We start from the raw sequence: 18705 nt of genomic DNA, 5'->3' as shown, positions 1-18705 counted from the left end.
CATACTTGCAAAGGTATAATTAAATTTAATTAAATCTTGTTGAATCTAAGATCTGTTTAGTAGTCCTGTGGTTCACGAAGTTACTTAAAAGCATTGCATCACCTTGTTAAGTTTTATCTTTGTTAAAATTCAATTTTTTAAAAAAGGTAGATAATGTTAACATTTCAAGGTATAAAATACCGTATACAACACACTTTTTGTATTCATGCATAGCAATCCAAACAATTGACCACTCCTATTCTTTTATTTAGAAATAAATACAAATATACTTATCTGACAATGTTAAGATGTCCCTGGTCTGAAGCCGGCGTCTGCAACACTATACTAGATGTTTTCTCTCAGTTGCGATGCAAAAACCCCCTTTTCCCCTCTCTCTCCGAACAGTCGTCAGCTGAGCTGATAATTTACAAGCCACATATCATTATACCAAGCTGTATAATTAGCTAACTTCCGCCACGCTGACTCAATTCAAACTTCCTCTTAACACTCTATTCCTCAAGCTGACTACATCTGGAAATAACATATACGGCAAATGTATGTCAATAAGGCAATGTATGTTCCGACGTTTTAATAATAAGGTATTGCCCCTCTTGTAAAGCACCTTGGATTTGCTCACCAGATGATTCATCACCCATTAACCACTGCAGTAAATGAAAAGTATATTGTGATAATCCACTTTCCTCCATCATTATTATTCCACTCACGAAGAAACAAACCAAGTTAGGTAAATCAATCATCTTGTGAAGAACTTGTTCTACCATGTTATCTTTAACTTCGCATCATCACAGCTCAAACACAAGAGCCATTCTAACAATAATGTGTGGTCAGCGCACATACACTTATTTCCAGGCTTCCGGTTTTAATTTGTTCATGGTACGAAATTGATTCTTAACTTCATCGTGATATTAACACAATCACATACATTATTTAAACAGGTATCTATACCTAGACTCTGACGATGTGTGGTCAGCACACTCAGGACATCTGAATGAAAAACATTTTTCTCATTCGACTCTCATTTTCAGATAAGCCTCATTATTGGTAACCTTCGCAGGTTCCATCGGTCACTATACCTTTCCTAAACTGATGTGTAGTCAGCCCCATTTTAAAAAAACATAAGGAACAATTACAAGAAGGATACAGTGGACTTCTATATAAAGCAGTACTCTGCATAAGCCAAGGTTACTATGTAAAGCATTAATGATAATGTAAGCTAATAGTCTCTTTGATTGCAGATCTCTATCCATTGCCTTCCCAGTGTGATGCCTAGAGTAAGGCCCCCCCACAGTCCTAGTATCTGGAGATACCCAAGGATCCAGACCACAGCCTGTCGGCCCCATCCAGGGCTGATCCAGAGGGACGAAATGGAAATCGATTATTGTTATTGTTCGATCCATCACTGATTATTAGTAGACAACAGTTATCTAAAATCCGCACTTCCATCCAGACTTTATAAATTTCTGCAGTGACAAGGAAATTTTTTTTTATCTACGGACGGACTCCCATTTACCTACATCAGTTTACTACTTACAGGTGAAAAACTCTTCTCGTACCAGTACAAACACAAAATTTGGACAAGTGATAATACTCAAAGTAAAAGGAATAAAAACTCTTTCAAATCAGCGTTGTGACAAATCATAAGAAGATTGTAACCAACCAGCAACGTCAAGAGACTTTAAAAACTTTCTCAATATATGAAATAACTCAATTTCATTGTGATAACCACGGTCTAATGTACCAAAAACCATGGAAAGTTATTGTCTGAATATATAAGTTTAAATTCCTATTATTGGTCAAATGTAAGCACAAGATTCGTTTCAGACAATCAAAAAAAAAAAAAAAAAAAAAAGAAAGAAAGAAAAGAAAAGCCTATATGTGAGTATGGTAGTCGACCCTCCACATTCTCATTCCCCTACGTTAAAGACCGTAATTTTTGGAACCTCTGAATACTTATCTTTTGGCAAAACCCGAAGCGAAAAAAAAGAACAAGGAAGTATTTTATTAAATTATCCATTGCACATTGAAATTAATCATATCTGCATTCAACTGTTGCTCAACAACAGGATACATACATGTCACCATGTATGTCGTCTCTATGTAGGATTATTCTCCGAATAACTAAATCACTGACACTATGTGTTTAAGATTTAACAACATGAAAGTTCACCACCAACGGAAACCTATGGTTGTTATTAGTCAAGGTTAGTTGGATTAAAAGAAAGAACGGAACACACTTCCGGTGTTTTAAAAAAAAATTCTCCAGCTCAACCATAGCTTATGTTGTGGTTAACTTTTGTGTTTAAAATCTATCCTATAAAACAACAGGAACCACCAACATGATGGAACATGATGTAACTTTACTTCGTAAATTTCCTTTGTACCCACAAAAAAAAATCCCTCTCGATTTCGTTTTGTATTTAAAAAAAAGAGACATAAAATACGAATGCTAATACCAATACTACTTTTAATAATAATAAGAATAGGGATACTAACAATACTAACCTATAGACCCCCCAAACATCCCCCCTAATTATAAAGAAACTTTATACAGTCCCCTGCAAAACATGTACTCTGGTATGGTCAATGTAACTGCATCCCTGATTATTAGAATTTGTATCTGTTATTACCATAGGCCATTAGGGCATAAACTAACACACTAACCATAGGGTCAGTTCTTCGACTATTCAGTCTCACTCTTACTGACAGAACCTCTCATGGAAAAGAAATCTAGACTTGTTTGTATTTAAGCCCTAGGTGCGCTAAAGTGCGCTCATTAGTTTGTAATTTCTGTATATTGCCAGTATACATAAATGTCAATGTGTCTAGCGTAATGCCTACCACACAGGATGAGTAGAATTTAATAAAATAAGTAGAATTTAATAACGAGTAGAGCTTAACCAAAATGAGTAGAATTTAATAAAAACAAATATATATACTTTGATCACTAGTACAGAACAGAGTTATGCAGTAAAATTGTCATATATTACCCTTATTGCAACCAATGTAGAGAGTAATAGCTAATAATGTTAGTTATATTCCTCGATAACATTATGATGAGTTTTAATATCAAATGTTTATAGACGCACTTGAAAATAGTTATTAAGCATTGTGTTTAATCGCTAGTTGCTCATTATTCAAGTTATGTTACATACGCGATTTAAGCATTTAGTATGCAATCGCTTCTATATTACAAGAAATATATTACAGGATATGTAATGTTGTACTCAAATACTTTCCAAGTTATATTTTCCTTATATGCCAAAATAGTCAATATTCACTTAATTCTTGTTTTATAGGAAAGTAAAGTATCGCCTATGCTTTCTTAATTATATGGATATATTGAAACAACATAATGAATTTTGTTCACAAATTGTAAGGCACAATCCCGCAAGATTTTACGAAATAAGGCAAAAACGATCGAGCGTACTACTCTATATCATTGTATGTTTCCCATTTGGCTTATACTATAAACAAGGAAAACTGCTCTTGCAATTTTATCGTCCATCTCAGCCAAACTTTAAAACGCTTCACGCTATATTTTTTTTGAGTGTATTTAATGTTGATCTTTTTAAATTTTTAGCTGAATCATATTATTAGCCTGAGACTATCACATTTAACACGTATGACTATAATTGTAGTTACTACAGTAAATATAATTGTACTTAGCAAATCAGTAAACTCACAAAATCTTAATTTTCTTTATAATACTAAAATTTGAACTCGTAATTGGTTCAAAGTCATGCTTAATACTATGGTTAGGAATTGGTTTTAAAAAAAAATCTACTATTTTGAGTTCACACAAAACCTCTTGACAATTATAAGCTAGAAGGATACCATGATTGTAAGGTTTCATTCTACAAAGGTTCAGATCATAAAGCTTCGTACTAAACATGGTTCTTTAATCTACTATTTTGTTAGTGGAATTGTTGTAGCATTTAAACGTATTATAGTTAAAACACATGAAATCTTACAATCCCGCTCTCTTGCAATTTATTCGTTCATAATCTCCAAACTATCAGGAAAGTTTGTTTTAAGTTCCTTAGAGCCTTACGTAAGGCCCGTTCTATATTAACCCTTTAAACCCCAGCAACTTGCCTTGGATAACCGTTTCCGTAATTGGTTGTTTCATTAGGAAGATAACTTTCGGCATTTTTAAAATTTTTTTTTACCGAGGTCGGCGGATAACTGTTACACAGTTATGCCTCGAAGTCCTAAGCCGGACTCAAATTATGGGGCGAGACGCCCGCGCTTTTCAAATTGTGTGTGCAGCAAGGAAAAGAGAGAAAGGGAGAACGGAGTCAGGTGAGGCTTTAATTGTATTAGCAATCTGATGCCTCATTGACACCAACCCACACGCATGTAATAGTGGTATGACCTTGGCTTTGATTTACTCAAATCACAAGTGCCGGGTCGCTGATGCAAATTTAGTTAACACCACGCAAGCGATAAGTAAAATAAAAACATTATGTATTTGGAGCTATGCGTGAAATAAAAATATATTAGTAAATGTAAAATAGATACTTCAGCCCGGCGTGATGGGGGAAAATCATAGAAACACTAGACGTCTTAGCTACTATTGAGCATGCGCGTGAAAAAGCTTCTCCAAGCTCGTTGAGGCTCGTGACGTAGCTCTAGAGCGACGTCAGAACTAGCAGAAAATGCGTGGGACGAAGTCCCTATAAAAGCGAGGCTCTTCGCCGGGTGCTGGTTGATCGTTTCCGGACTTCGTATAGTGCACTTGGATCGTCGTCCCGGACGCTCGTCGTAAAATCAGGTATGTGATTATTTTTCTAAGTCCCCCCCTCGATTCGGGATGAGCACCTTGAGATTGTTTAGTGATAAATATGAAGTTTTATTCCAACATGAAACCAAATTCCCTCTTCAAGAATTAACACTTTTCCTTTTGAGCCAATGCAAGTTGCGAGTACGGATTATCAAATTCACTATTTTCAATAAATCGCGGCTTAGCATAAAAACCTTCTAGCTCCCATTTGGTAATGAAGGGGTTGTGCCCATAAATGTGATATAGTAATAAGTTCAAGTTGTAATCCCAAGTAACCGATTTGTAAGATTCCTTTGTATTTTCATTTTATTTTTTTTTATTCTTATAAATAAACCGTACATTGAAATTGGTCTCTTTAATTTAGTGAAGCTATCCCTCTCTATCTAGATTCAGCTCACAGTCTTCATATGTTACTTGGGTTTCGATTTCCAGTACAAGCTCTACCACTGAAATACGAGTCTCCCCCCACTATTGAGACTTTTAGTACACTTTCTCATCATCTTCGAACCAGTGAGCCAAAAACGTTTCAATACTGAGGCTTAAAGGGAGTTGGACTCAGAACCAACTTTGTCATACTGGGTGGAGAGTAGAGAAGTGATTTCAAATACGATTTCACGGAAGAAAGTGTATACAAATATAATGCCAATCCCAGAACAACACATAACAATATATATATATATATATATATATATATATATATATATATATATATATATATATATATATATATATATATATATGTCGGCGCAACACCTACAAGAGTAGTACTTAACCCTTTCATTCCCATTGCATAACTACAGATACAACCACAATTTTGGAAAACTAACTATAAAAAATACTCCCCGAGTGTCACTTGAGATACGATATTACCGGAGTGTAAATTTTGGTGCTTTTATCAGAAAGTGCACAATATGTTGAAATATCCTAGCTACACTGCCGGTCTATTAAAAAAACAATCACTAATTTGAGCAAGCCTTGCAATTTCGAAAGATGATGCTTTTTAAAACTAATGCAGTCTGTCACGTCAATCAAGTACTGAGCCTAAACAACGAGAGGTGAAATGTTTCTTTTGCGGAGAAACTGCTGGTCGTGCCACTCTTCATAATACTGCGACATTTCAACTGGACTCGCGTGTCAGGTCGTGCGCAATGATTCTGGGCAATATGGACCTACAGACGAAACTCAGCGCTGGGGACATAATTGCACAGGATGCGAAGTACCACTGCAATTGTCTCGTGAATTTATACAATCGCGTTCGGAAGAGTAAGGAAATTTGCCTTAAAAGTTAAAATGATCAATAAGCAATAGGACTTGCCTTTGTAGAACTGGTCGTGTTTATTGAAGAAGCTTTAGCGGAAGGCGAGACGGCTCCGGTTTTTAAACTTGCAGACCTGGCGCAGTTATATGCTTCGCCGATGGAACAGATGTTGGGAGTAAGTAGGAAGTAAGAGTGCACTCGACCCGTCTTAAACAGAGACTGCTTGCTTACTTTCCAAACATGTGTGCACAGCATAAGGGGAGTGTTGTTCTGCTTGCACTTAATGAAGACCTCTGTGATGCCTTGGCAAAGGCTTGTGAATTGGATACAGATACTGATGCTGTCCATCTGGCTCGCGCTGCCCAAATTGTGTGACGCCACATCTTCGGAGATGACAATGTGTTCAACAGATTTCCTCCAGAATGTCAACAGGATTCCGTACCATCCGTGTTGTTTGCCCTAGTCACTATGATCCTCGAAGGATTAAGTATCAAAGATCTTAGAGAAAGCACTACAGAAGCTGCACTGTCTATCAGCCAACTCCTCAAATTCAATTGTGTGAAGCAGCGAAGAGCGACACAGGCAGTACGTCTCGACCAGTCCGGCACGCTACCACGCAGGATACGCCACTTCCCATTTACATCGGACTCATGCTACATGCACACACTCGTGAAAGGGAGCTAGTCGACAAGCTGTCACACGTAGAAATTTCTATTTTCTACGACCGAGTCCTGTCCCTCTCCGCACAGTTGCGGAACAGTGCCTGCCGCCTCTATCACCAGAAGCAAGTAGTCTGTCCTCCCAAGATGAGAGGCAAAATCTTCACCACCAACGCTGTAGACAACATCGACCATAATGCAAGTTCTACGATCTCAAAACTGTCATTTCATGGGACTGCTATTTCCCTGGTGCAACATCCTGCGTTCCATGGAGCCGGGGTTGACCGCGGCATCGATATCCTCGGAGGGTCGAACGAGAAAGGCCTCAAATCAGTTGACCGTTTGCCACAATACTATACAGATGTCCCATATGTCAACAGCAGCATCAAGAACACACAGGTACCGGTTACCAACGTGACATCCCTGAGAGGCAACAGCGGGCTCAAACAAAATATTGAAACAGAGTATCTTTGGCTACTACACACTCAATTAGCCATAAAAAAGTTCTCCATTAGAAAGCACTTCATGGGCTGCATACCACATAAGTCTGCAGTCCAGTAACACAAGTCGGGCTATCTGTTCCACTATACTACTCCCACTCTTCCTGGAGAGTGCCCATACCATTGCAATGATCAAGCTCTCCATGGATGTCGTCAGGAACGCAGTGGAACATCTTAACCCTGGCCAGATTCCAGTGTTCACATTCGACCAACCGCTTTTTGCACTGGCAAAGCAAATCCAATGGAAGTGCCACAGGTATACGGCGAAGAGAAGTTCGTAATCCTCTTCGGAGGTCTTCATATCGAGATGACAGCACTAAAGACCATTGATGACTTTTTGCGAGGAAGCGGATGGGTGCAAGCACTGGTTGAGGCAGAGATCATCAGTGCCGGGACTGCGGATTCCTTCCTGTGGGCATCACATGTCACTCTAAGCAGGAGAGCGCATCAAGTAACAGCAGCAGCCCTCTTCACCCTGCAGCAGAACCCATACAACCACTACATTGACCAGTTGCGTGACGCTGGCACCGAGTAGCTTGAGTTCGCAGAGTGGTGCCAGGAAAAGGCGGAGACTTGCCCCCAGGTCTACTACTGGGCAACTGTACTGGAATTGGAACTGACGATCTTGGCATACATGCGCTCTCTGCGCAAAGCGTCGTTTGCCATGTACGTCGATGTCCTCAAAGAACTAGCAATGGGGTTCCATGCCCTGGATGACACCAAGTACGCGCGCTGGATTCCTGTGAATCTGCAAGACATGGTGGAACTGCCAACTAAACACCCTGAAATCGCTGATGAATTCTTCGCAGGCAATTTCACAGTCCACAAAACGACTAGAGCGTTTCCGCAATCTCTATTGATCAAGTCCACGAACAGAACATTGCAACCATAAAAGGAGACGGAGGTGCAGAAGGTCTCACTGACAATCCCAGCGCACTGCGACGGTGTATGCTAGCAAGACCAGAGGTTGCCAGACTCACCGAAGAATTTCAGGACTGACCAACAATGATCACAAGACACGAAGCATCATGACCAGAGTGTGCAAACTGCTTTCCAAAAAGACGCACAGTCAATGGTCAAAGTGATGGAAGACTTTGGGAGTCCATTTGAAGAGGATAGTCAAGATCTGTTAGTACTCGACACCAAGGAGATCGCGCTATCTCGAGCAGTAAACGACCTCCGTCGTGCATATAAAGTTTGACATATGCAGTTTGATAAATTTGTCACAGAACGCCTGGTGGAGAGAACGAAACCCATACTAGATCCTATTAAAAGAAACAACTTCAAATTATTTGGTCAGCCTACTACAAAATCTCAGGGAAAGGGCAAGCAGCAAAAGAAATCTCTCAGAAACGACGTAAACCTCTTCTCTAGTCTGTATATCGGATGCCGGAACCGGGATGAAAATCTAGACGAATTCTTCAAACATGAAAACCAAGCTTTCCCTCTTGCACTATCAGACGGCGGTGGCATCCGGGTGGTGTAAAGAGTGATATTTTCAGTCAGCCTAGGTCTAAGGTTCCTCCAACAAGCTGCATTATCCTAGAATGATCAGTTATCATCCAGTTGCTGAAACCTGCTACGGCAAAAATGTTCAAAGAATATGTCCAGCAAGATTTTGTGCCTCTCAAACTTTCTTGAAGCCATCTAGTGTGGGACTGCTACATAAGAAACTCGTTGAAAGGTGCAGCAAGAACCAAGCGGGAAACAGGGTGAGAAAATGAGTGGTGGGTAATTCAACTATACCCGTGAACTCTGCCAGCTTTTTCAGAATTGACGAAAACAAGACAGAACTCTTCATTTTCCTATCTGACATCCTCTACGACTCATTCCAGCTTGCATACAAGGAGCTGCCCATCATTAAAGGAGATGATGTCTTGAGAAAGCCACCGCTTTTGGATACTTCAGTCCTGGCACCTTGCAACCTCGAGGAGGCCGATACCCGTATTATGTTGCACGCCGCCCACACTGCTCACAATGGCCACAAGAAGATCCTCATCTGCACAGTAGACACTGATGTTGTCCTGGCGGTGGCTGTGGCACACACCTTGAATGGAGAAACTCAAGTGTGGGTATCCTTTGGCTCGGGGAAGACGTTCCGTTGTTTGGCAGCCCATTAGATTGCTCGGTCTCTGGGCCCTGAAAAAGCTCAGGCACTACCGATGTTTCGTCGCCAGACGTGGAAAAGATGACAGCATGGGCAGTGTGGACAGTGCTACCTTAGCTCACGCAGACGTTCATTCTTTTCTCCGCTGCACCAGATCGTATTACCGAAGATGCCATGCATATAATTGAAAGGATAATCATACTGCTTTATGACAGAACAAGCACAGAAACGGATATTGACAAGACACGTCGCAAACTGTCTGCAAAGAAAAGCAGTTCCAGCTGACCCCACCAAAAAGAGCAGCCCTGAAGCAGCACGTACGAAGAGCAGTATATCAGGGCGGACATATCTGGGGCCAGGCCTTGGTTCATGCACCAACACTGCCATCACCAACCGACTGGAGTTGGATCAAGACTAGCGTCCTGTATGAACCTCTATGGACAACGCTACCCGAAGCATCCAAGATCTGCTGGGAGCTCTTCTCTTGCAAATGCAAAGACTGCATTAAAAAGAGAAAGTGCAAGAAAGCCAGTCTAGAATGCACAACACTGTGTGCCTGTGACGGGGAATGCTCTGAAATGTAATATTATTAACTAAATATATATAAAACTTACAAATTATCTGACATACGTTTCTTGAAAGCATTCACTAAAATCTTCAGCAACAAACCTTGTCTAACTTATGTTGTCTTTCGGATGTCCACTGGCGGCCATTTTGGAAAATGGCCACCACGGCCGCCAGCGGTCAGTTGGCCGATGGCCCCACACCCAAATTTGTTCATCTTGTATCGGTATACCTCTGTGCCAAATTTGGTACTTTTATCAAAAAGTGCACAATATGTTGAAATATCTTAGATAAACTGCCGCACTATATTACATATTACGTTTTGTTATATTTTTGTTTTGTTTCTTTGTTTAATTCGACAATGTTTTACAATCTTTAACAATAAATGCTTTTTCTTTTCATTGTAGGAATTTGAGATGAGTATGACCTTGTGATTAACAAAGGAGCAAAGAATGAGAGCATTTCAACTTTACAATGAAAACAAGAAGCTGCAGAATTCAACATTGGACAAGTACAAAGTCGAAGCATCATAAGTTTAATAAGGGAGTTTGCAAGAAGAGGTAGCGTAAACCATGACAGAAGATCCATTAGGTGAGTTTTAGCAATGAGTGTGGAAAAGTTTCAGTACTAAAATAATCATTGCTAGGCATTTCTAAAAAAATCATTAGACGTATTTCTCAAGAATTAGATATTAGTGATAGAAATGTTCGTAGAGTCTTAAAGAAACTTAAGATAAGACCTTACATTTCTCGTGTGCTACAAAGTTTGCATGATGGAGATGAAGACAAGCCTGTTAGAGTTTTGTGCAATTTTCATGAACAAAGTTAATGAAGATAAGACATTTTTTGATGAGTTATGGTGGTCAAATGAAGAAACCTTCAAATTGGTGGGACATATCAATCATCGTAAATTGTGTATACTGCAGAGATGCTAATTTACATGTCATTTTGAAAAAAAATATTAATTTACTAGGAGTTACAGATTGGGGGCTATTTCTTCAGTAGGAATAATATGACTAATAATCTTTGATGGCACTGTTAAGTAAGATATTTATTTAAGTAAGATATATGCTACAAACCAGAGATAAAAGTGAGGAGGAACGCGAGGGGACGCCGTTCCCCACTTTCACAAAATATCTGTGGTATCCCCTACTTTCTAAAACAGTTACAATGGGCAAAGATTGGCAAGGGGGACGCCGTGACCTCTACCTTCACTCCTCCTTTTCAAATTCAATTTTACCCCTGCTACAAACTGAATTCTGGCCTCGAGTTCAAAATTATCAGAATGGCATTTACTTTCAACAGGGTGATGCACCGTCCCACTATGCTTTAAACGGTTGGGAAAGAGTAAATGCCATTTTGAGGGCAAGTGGATAGGACTACGTGGAACAATTCAGTGGTTATCAAGGTCACCAGACGTAACCACCAGACTTTTTCATGTGGGTGTAATGAAAGCTCCTGTTTACAGCCTAAAATAAAAAAAAAAAAAAACAGTTCCTCACTTAAAACAAGCAATTTCCTACAAATTTTCTGAAATTAAAATGGAAATGTGTCAAAAGAAGTTTCACTGGTAGGATTCAACATTGTATTGAACAAGAAGGTGGACATTATGAAAATGCCATTTAATCTAAATAAGTGTCGTTGTTTTGTTGTCTTCATGGTGCAATATTTAATTCCTCAGAAACTACTGTACTTTATTTTATACATTTAATTAGTGTGAAAATTGAGTAATTAAAAAGGGCCTTACATATGCCTTACTCGTATATATATATATATATATATATATATATATATATATATATATATATATATATATATATTGTAACCATTTCCTCTCTCCGTCTCCACAACCCACCCAAGACAACATTGAATAAATCCAAACATGTATTGGAAAGCAGGCCGTAAGGCCAGAGAGACAAAACAACCACACATCTGGATGAGTTATTTAACTTCCCGAAAATTTAATTTGGTTTCTGGCCAAAATACATACATGAATTCTATATACTATAGAGGTTATACTGCTGATTTTTAGAAATATTAAAAAAAGTCAAAAATTAACAATTATATATATAATCTTTAATTATCAAAAATATTCAACAAGAAACTAAACGCAATTTAGTTATGTCAACTCTAAGTTGTGGATATGTAATATTTTTAGTTTTGTTCAAAATTACCTTAACCACGAGGACACAATAGTCCTCCTTCTTTTTGTTACAAAAATGGCGTCAGCCAAAAGATAAAAAAATGACAAATAATTATAATTATTATATATGAAAAATGTATGAACTAATACTCGGAATATTCACATAAATATATATATGTATATATTTTAAACTTATCTGCAATACGTATATTACTGGCAAGACCCGATTATACTGTCACAAAACTACAGATAATTGATGAGCTATAAAAAAAATGAAGTTAACACCAGGCAATTACGTCAACTGAAGCATATGAGAATTTTTACATGGGGAGCCAGAAAACTCCCAGCATGCTCCATTAGATAACAAGTGAAAAATTAAATTCGTAAAACAAAACTACAATGACGTAAAGTAAAAATAATAACCAAAGCAAGGGAACAATAACATAATAATAATAATAATAATAATAATGATAATAATAATAATAATAATATTTTATAAATGACTAGATTCTGAATACATTACATATCACCCTCCTCCGTCTGAAAAAGTTCAGGTGATCAGGCTGAACTTTTTCAGGCCCAGAATGATACCAACCTTATTCAGAAAATAGACCATTAAAATATATAAACCATAAATACATATATATTTAATATATAGTAAATGAAACAACTACCAAATATATACAAAGGAAATAAGTATTACATATAGATAATTTTGACGTTTTTGTGGCCACAAAAACAAATTATAAAGTGCAATTAACACAACAAAACTCGAGAAACATATTTATATGTGAATTTATATATATATATATATATATATATATATATATATATATATATATATATATATATATATATATATATATATATATATATATATATAGTAGTCATGCCAGACCTTCTTAAACCTTAAGGATCATTAACATGCAACCGAGGTAAGTAGCGTTTTAATAACGATACATGATAAGGAAACTTCCTATTTTGAGATTCATTGAATAACAAAGCTGTATTTTTTCTCAAAAACGACTCAATAACCACGGGCCCAACCCATAAGGGCGACAAGGATTTATTAATCGCATCTTTCTTAGACGACAGAATATGAGAGCGATACAGCACTTTATCCCCTTCTGAAAATGTTACTGGAGTTACTCGTTTATTATAAATACGTCTTCGTTCATTCCATACTTTTTCCATATTGTGAAATACCTTAGACCAAATATCCTTGGCATCTTGAGCTACAATATCGTTATCAGAAATATCCCACCTAGCCATTAAGGGATCAATGGGTTCTCTTCCCATATACAAACGAAACGGGCTATATTTAAGTTCTGAATGAACTGCCGCATTAATGCCAAATTGCAATTCTTTCAAATAACTCGACCACTTGTCTTGTTTGTCATGAAAATAACTTCTGATAGCCGTTTTCAAAACCTGCACGTATCGTTCCACGGCGTTTCCCCCAGGAAAATAGGGCGAACTGCGTATATGCTTAATACCTAAGCCATGCAGGAAAGACCTGAAGGTATAACTTGTGAAATAAGAAGCCCTGTCCGTAGTGAGGAAAAAGGCGAAACCAAATTTACAAAAAATGTTATATAATTCGCGTGTAATAGTAGTGCTATTGGCCTTCCGCAATGGAACTAAATGCAAAAAACGTGTACAGTTATCAAGTACCAATAACACATAAGAATAGCCAGAACTAGTTGGAAGAGGACCAGCCAAATCGGCAAATAGATGCCCATTAGGAATCTTATTATATTTAGATATTATTTCCCCTTGAGGTTTGGCTAGTCTAGGTTTCGAAATTTGGCAAGTATGGCAAGTGGTTACAAAAGACTTGATATCAGCCATCATATTAGGCCAAGTGAAAAGCCTATGAATTTTACACAAAGTTTTAAAATAACCAATATAATTGCCCGTTAGCTGAAATTCGTGATAGTAACTCATGATCATATTTCTCAAACACAAAGGTAACAATATTTTATACTGAACATTACGAGCTTTAGTTCGCTGGTAAAGAATACCATTTTCTATTCTATAATCACCCAACTTATTTCCATTATTAGCCACTTGTTGATATATGTCTTTCGTATCAGATTCAGTTTTTTGATAATTCCTAATATCGCCATAGGCTAGACGCAAATCTCGCAAACTACATATAAAATTCTTAGCATAAACATCTTCATCCAGTGGTTCATCTAACACATCATACAAATTGGTGTCATATATACGGGTGAGAAAATCCGGTATTAAATTCTGTCCCGAGGTAATATGTTCAATTTTAAAATTGAACTCAAAAAGTCTTTGAATTATGTTACCATAACGAGATACTTTCTTAGGATTGCGTAACATATGTACCAAACTCATATTGTCAGTAAGGATAGTAAATTCATTTACCAAGAACTGCTGAAATCTAATCACCGCATTAAAGATACTAAGCAGTTCTAGTTCAAAGATTGTACGATTAGCGTCAGCCTCCTTTAAACGTTTAGAGTAGAAAGCAATAGGGAGCATTGAACCATCAGTTGTCTTTTGTGAGATTGTCGCAGCCAGGCATTTTAGAGATGCATCTGCCTGAAGATAAAATCTCTTATTAAAGTCAGGAACCTTTAATATTATATTTTCTTCAAAGGCTTCCTTTATTCTTTTAAAGGCATCGACCTGCCTAGGCCCCCACTCAAATTTTTTCTTAGGAGATTTTAACTCCGTAATAGGAGACATTATTTCCGCATAATTAGGACAATGTTTCGCATAATACCCCAGAGCTCCCAATAATTTCTGAACCCCTCTCCTACAACGGGGGGGGGTGGCAATCGACGTATCGCCTCAATACGCTCAGGGAGTAATGAAACATTACCATCAGAAAACAAAAAACCCAAATACTGAATAGAAGTTTGAAACAGCTTACACTTTTGAGGCGAGACCGTTATCCCTCTAGAACGCAATCTAGAAAATACCTCAAGCAACAAATTCTTGTGAGATTCTACATCTGAAGAAGTTAGGACAATATCGTTAATATAGAAATCAACGCCCTTTCCTTTCAGATCACCCAGCACATCATACAAAACACGAGTAATTGCTTGACTTCCTATCTTTATTCCCATAGGGATTCTATTCCACACATAGGTTTTCCCCTCAAAAGGGCCGTGTATGCCCTACTACTTTTTGCAAGGACAATTTGATGAAAACTACGTTTGGCATCAATATGTGATATTATCTTAGCGTTAGCTAGTGAAGCCATACACTCTTCTACATTAGGACAGATCATATTGTCACCCATTAAATGCTAATTTAGTTTCGCGTAATTTAAAACTACTCTCCCTTCACCTTTGGAATTTTTAACAATGAAACAAGGAGATCGGTAATCAGAATTCGCTTCTTGAATGACCCCATTACGCTTATATTCTTCTATAAATTTTCTCATCTCATTTCTGTGAGCTTTCGACAACGGATACTGTTTTTCACAAACAACAGTGTTATCCTTTAATTTTAAGTGATATTCAAAATTGGTCACCTTACCTATTTTATCTGTAAGAACTTCTTTAAATTCATCACACATATATTGAACAAACGAACTTAATGTAGGATTTGAAACAAGCAACTTTTTATCAACACTATTTATAATACTATTCGTATCAACACTAGGAGCCAAGTTGGCTGCATTATCAACACTACAACAGTACATTTCATATTCCACTGGTTGAATGTCTGGCACAAACAGGTGTATAGGAAAAAAGCTGTTATTTTTCTTTTGTCTTTTTGTTGATAAACATTCATTTTTCGCTGGCAAATGATAAGCACTCGCTGAACGTGTGGACTCTCGATTCTCATAATTATTAATAGATAAAGACCTCACCTGCTGTTTTTGAATGTCAGTGGCGTATCTTACCGGCGTAACACTATTTATAATACTATTCGTATCAACACTAGGAGCCAAGTTGGCTGCATTATCAACACTACAACAGTACATTTCATATTCCACTGGTTGAATGTCTGGCACAAACAGGTGTATAGGAAAAAAGCTGTTATTTTTCTTTTGTCTTTTTGTTGATAAACATTCATTTTTCGCTGGCAAATGATAAGCACTCGCTGAACGTGTGGACTCTCGATTCTCATAATTATTAATAGATAAAGACCTCACCTGCTGTTTTTGAATGTCAGTGGCGTATCTTACCGGGATATCCACCTCACCATAAACGCCAGGAATCAGGTTCCCCTCAGATAGTCGAGAATGTGAATCCTTCCACTGTGCCCCAGCAACAGAATAAACAGATGTAGCCTTAGATCGACGATCCTCTGCATTGTTAAACATTCGAATAGCGCAGGAAGTATCTGAGGTGACAGCATCCCCAAAAAGAGCGTGTATTGGGTGCCCTTCATCGACAGACTTCCTGCAAGTAGAATCAAAGGCACCAGTATCCATGTTGGAAAAAGATCCCGGGGAGGGTGGGGGGAGTTGAGTTGTTATTCCCGTAAATAGGGGAATAGACAGTTGATAGCGTTGAAGTTTTAAAGATTTACTCTTAAAGTCCATGTAGCACTGAGCATCATTCAAAAATTCCAAACCCAATAAAACAGGAAATTCAAGTTCTGGATAGACAAATGAGCGCACACTAATAAGTTTGTTTTGTATTTTAAAACTGAGTCGTACACACTTGTCTAACACAAGTTCGGTATTATTAACTGCCTTTCCTTTAAATGTTTTAGGAATAATTTTTAAGTTCATTTTTGTTTTCAAAAAGTGAAACACCTCATTATTTATTAAATTGATTGAAGATGCTGAGTCTATACAAGCATGATATTGTTTACTAAACAGCTTAATTAACACATAAACACCTCTATTAGTCTCTTGTGAAATGGTACTGAAGCGTCCCTGGCCTTCGGTATTATACGAATATCCTTTAGTGTTCATAGAATTAAAGGAAGACGAAGGCAAGCGCGCAGCACTATCTTTATTGTGAAAAGTTCTACCACCTTTTGGAGAAAAATAATGCCCCGATCTAGATTTATGAAACAAGGGGGAAGATCTATCAGTAGCAGTTCTCGTAGAGGACGATGTGGGTTGAAACGAATTATTAAATTGCAGAGAATAAAGTTCATGCTTCATATACTGTTCCAATAATTGTTCAAAATCTCTCATGGATTTAGGCATTCCAACATAGAATAATTTCTCCCTAACACTGGGAGTAACACCCGAAGCAATTGCACGCAATATACTTTCTTCACCCACTGTAAGATCTAAAATTTTTACACTAGTACACACCCTCTTTACATAGTCCTTAATACGTTCACATGGACCTTGGGGACGATAAAAATTAGTAACCATAAGGTGATGTTGGGCACAGTCAGAAATTAACTGCCGAACAACGTGCCTACATACAGGGTCCCAAGCGCTAGCCAAAGAACACGCTTCAGTAAAAATATCACTAAGAGGATTTCTCATCCTGGATCTCACTGCCAACATTAAACATTCGAAAGGAAAAATGTTCAACTCGTCCAATTCACTCAAATGGACTAAAAAGGTATACAATTGGTCGGGCACTGTACCATCACACATCGGAAGTTGATTCACATACATATCAATAAGCTTCAATTGTACATTTTGTTCTAATTTGCTATGAGGGATTGAATCCGAACTCTCATTCATATGAGGTAGCGTTTGTCCGCCTATCATATGTTTACTAGTCCCACTATCACCTCCTGACACAAAATCGGTTTGAGTAACTTGTGACTTCGCCTCGGGTTTTGAACCCCATACCTTTCCGGAACGAGTAAGGTGCAAGTCCTTATCTTCTTCAGATTCTGACATTATGAATTATTACAAATATTTATTGGCAAAACAAATAAATGAAGCTTGTAAGACCTTAACAGAATATAGCTGTCGCCTTTTTATTATTATTTTTTTCCTATTAAATAATAGCACGTACCTGTATTCGTAAGTTCAAGGCTACACACCAGCAATCTACACCTGTTGTTTATAATCCAATTGATAACACGAGAAACAGACAGGTTTCTTTCACTATCAAACAAATACAAGTAATAGCAAAGACTACATGCCCCCGAGCTACTTCGATTAAAGGCCAGAAACAAAAACATACGAGGGTGAGTTGACGTAATCTATTATATGTAACCATTTCCTCTCTCCGTCCCCACAACCCACCCACGACAACATTGAATAAATCCAAACATGTATTGGAAAGCAGGCCGTAAGGCCAGAGAGACAAAACAACCACACATCTGGATGAGTTATTTAACTTCCCGAAAATTTAATTTGGTTTCTGGCCAAAATACATACATGAATTCTATATACTATAGAGGTTATACTGCTGATTTTTAGAAATATTAAAAAAGTCAAAAATTAACAATTATATATATAATCTTTAATTATCAAAAATATTCAACAAGAAACTAAACGCAATTTAGTTATGTCAACTCTAAGTTGTGGATATGTAATATTTTTAGTTTTGTTCAAAATTACCTTAACCACGAGGACACAATAGTCCTCCTTCTTTTTGTTACAAAAATGGCGTCAGCCAAAAGATAAAAAATGACAAATAATTATAATTATTATATATGAAAAATGTATGAACTAATACTCGGAATATTCACATAAACATATATATGTATATATTTTAAACTTATCTGCAATACGTATATTACTGGCAAGACTCGATTATACTGTCACAAAACTA

At 37.5% G+C, this 18705-nt stretch overlaps 1 long non-coding RNA gene across 1 annotated transcript in view; it reads left to right on the top strand.

Moving 5' to 3' along the window:
• The first annotated feature begins 216 nt into the window (after positions 1 to 216).
• The window catches only part of LOC145676082 (uncharacterized), a 57673-nt gene continuing 39184 nt past the window's right edge, over positions 217 to 18705 (top strand). The window contains exons 1-2 of the long non-coding RNA XR_014129278.1: positions 217 to 4774; positions 10279 to 10462. This is a non-coding gene — a long non-coding RNA (uncharacterized LOC145676082). The remainder of the gene's footprint in view (positions 4775 to 10278; positions 10463 to 18705) is intronic.

The sequence above is a fragment of the Thermobia domestica genome, chromosome 18 (assembly GCF_964235325.1).
Source record: "Thermobia domestica chromosome 18, izTheDome1.hap1.1, whole genome shotgun sequence".
NCBI classification, from domain to species: Eukaryota; Metazoa; Arthropoda; class Insecta; order Zygentoma; family Lepismatidae; genus Thermobia; species Thermobia domestica.
Note: the sequence above shows the minus strand (reverse complement) of the source record. Positions and strands in the feature narration are given on the sequence as shown.